Source organism: Schistocerca serialis, unplaced genomic scaffold (assembly GCF_023864345.2).
Source record: "Schistocerca serialis cubense isolate TAMUIC-IGC-003099 unplaced genomic scaffold, iqSchSeri2.2 HiC_scaffold_1173, whole genome shotgun sequence".
Classification (NCBI taxonomy): Eukaryota; Metazoa; Arthropoda; class Insecta; order Orthoptera; family Acrididae; genus Schistocerca; species Schistocerca serialis.
The window spans coordinates 335,001-337,500 of NW_026047374.1; the positions used below are offsets into that span (position 1 = coordinate 335,001).

Below are 2,500 nucleotides of genomic sequence, written 5' to 3' on the forward strand. Positions count from 1 at the left end.
AACCCACGTTGCGCCTTAACCCAACCCACGTTGCGCCTTAACCTAACCCACGTTGCGCCTTAACCCAACCCACGTTGCGCCTTAACCCAACACACGTTGGGCCTTAACCTGCTCTGTAATTGTCATACGACGCGTTAAATTAGTGTAGTGTTGCCTAACTGCAACCCCCGCAATATAGTTTGCTACTCGCACTGCCCGGTCCCCAGAGTATCGCTTCATGTTAAACACCTTGCAGCTATACACTGTAATGCGGACGGCAGCAGGACGTACATGCTCAATGCCCTTCGCAGTTGTTCATTGGCATTCGCATGGCGAAGCACAGCCTACGTTGTGGTACGGCTTGTGTCAACTGTCCGCTGATGTTGTACGTCCAAATCACACACTGTACTGCACATTGGTCCTCATGTACTGAATGATACATCGTGGTACATGTGTGACCGTACCACGACTGCGCCAACAACGGCGAACCATACGGTCCAAATATTGTGCACTCAGCTACGTGTCGTCTCCCTATAAGAGCTGGATTGCAGTATGGTATGCCGTGGATGGCGATCACCATGAGCCGTCTGTTGATGTAGTGGCGCGTGTTGTCAGACGTAGTCGTCTCTTCTCACACACCGTGATAGCATGGTGCACTGCGTTCCACATCTGCGACATGCGACAGAGGCCGGTTGACAGTCGTTCGCGCAATGGACATCGCATACGTACGGGGGCCACCTTCCACGTGTTCGCGAAGCGTGCACATGTTGTTGCGTGTATGTGGGCAGACATAGTGTGTCGTGACACCTGACACAGGCATGCAACAATCGTTGAATTTGCAAATGGCGATGGACGTCTACGTTTGCTGGTGACGTTACGCAAATGAAGAACTGGTAAACCGTTGTGGTGCGGTTGTTCTCGCTAGAGGTGAATCAGTGATGGCGACGATCGGTTGAGCTACCAACCGGTTGTTTCAGCGATACCCACCATGCCCACGAACGTGAATGGCATGTGGGTGTGAAGCGATACGCGGCGGTGGCTGGGTGGGACCGTCCCCGGCCGGTGAGGGGGGGCCTCCCGGCGTGCTGGCCGCGCGGTGCGTGGGCGCACGCGCTACAGCCGGCTGGTGGGGGCGGCCAGTGGCAGGCGCGCCGGCCGACGGAGGCGGCAGGCGGCGCAGCTGCGCGCCGGCGCACCCTGCACGCGGCGCCGTGCGGCCAAAGTAGGTCCTCGCGGGCCCGGTGCGAAGCGCGGTGGACATCTGCAGTGTGCTGGTCCGATTGAGGACTGTGTGCGCTGAGGATGCGCCGCCGCCCGGCGCTCGGCGCCGCGACGCCGTCTGCTGCTCGGTCGCCTCTGCGGTTCTCGCAGGTGGATTGTATCGCAGCTGTGCGGACGTGTTGGCGCGTGCGCTGTGCTGGGAGAGTTCGCTTCGGCACCCAAGTGGGGCTTTTGTCCTTCTGTGGCGCTGGCGTTGGAGCTGCCGGCCACCGTAGGTGGCGCGTGTTGTCTCCCGCCGGCAATGCCACGACAGCACGCTCCCGGGCCTCTGTCGGCAGCGGCAAGCTCAGTTGGGAGCACGGGTGGTCGCACCTAAAGCGTCTACTCGCCAAACTCCGGGCGATTGCGCCTCTCTCGAACCCGACCAAGTACTTAGGACGGCGCTGCGCGCCGCCGGGACCTGAGAGGGTTTCGAGGTGTATTGTGCAGGGGAGCTCAGCCTCCTCCTGTTTGCAGAATAATTGAGCGGACGCTTGCGTGTTCGCGCGGGCTCCCGGGACACACTCCCGGGCGGCCGGCTGCTCAGCTCTAGTTGACGCAGCTCCCTGGTTGATCCTGCCAGTAGTCATATGCTTGTCTCAAAGATTAAGCCATGCATGTCTCAGTACAAGCCGCATTAAGGTGAAACCGCGAATGGCTCATTAAATCAGTTATGGTTCCTTAGATCGTACCCACGTTACTTGGATAACTGTGGTAATTCTAGAGCTAATACATGCAAACAGAGTCCCGATGGGGATGGGGGGTTCCCGAATGAAGACCAAAGCACCGGAATTGACGTAGGTTAGTAATAGTTGTAGCTTTAGATATAGATACTAAGTTAGGAACCTGCAGCGACAAACAGTCCTGGCCAGCCCAGTGTCAGGGGCACGCTCATCGGGATTAGCTCGATGAGCAAGGCCACAGTAGTAGGTTTATATTTATGCTGACACACCTGTAACGCTGCAGGCAGTTAGAAATTAACCAGTAGGAAATATTAAGTAAGTAGATTTTAGCTGTAGTCTGCCCATTATCTTATTCTGTCTGTAGCTTCAATAACTAACATAGCGTAATATACAATAACATTGTGAATTAGCTGCTGAATATGTATTATATATATATAGATTAGCTACGACCCACTAATCACTGAGGTAGTGGGTTCTTTTGTATAAATATTAATGATGAATAAAGAGATTTTTTTTTTTTTTTTTTTTAAAAAAAAAAAAAAAAAAAAAAAAAAAAAAAAAAAAAAAAAAAAAAACAG

The 2,500-nt window shown here is 53.9% G+C and overlaps 1 pseudogene; it reads left to right on the forward strand.

The window, feature by feature from the left end:
- Positions 1 to 1,802: 1,802 nt before the first annotated feature.
- The window catches only part of LOC126433750 (small subunit ribosomal RNA), a 2,428-nt pseudogene continuing 1,730 nt past the window's right edge, over positions 1,803 to 2,500 (forward strand).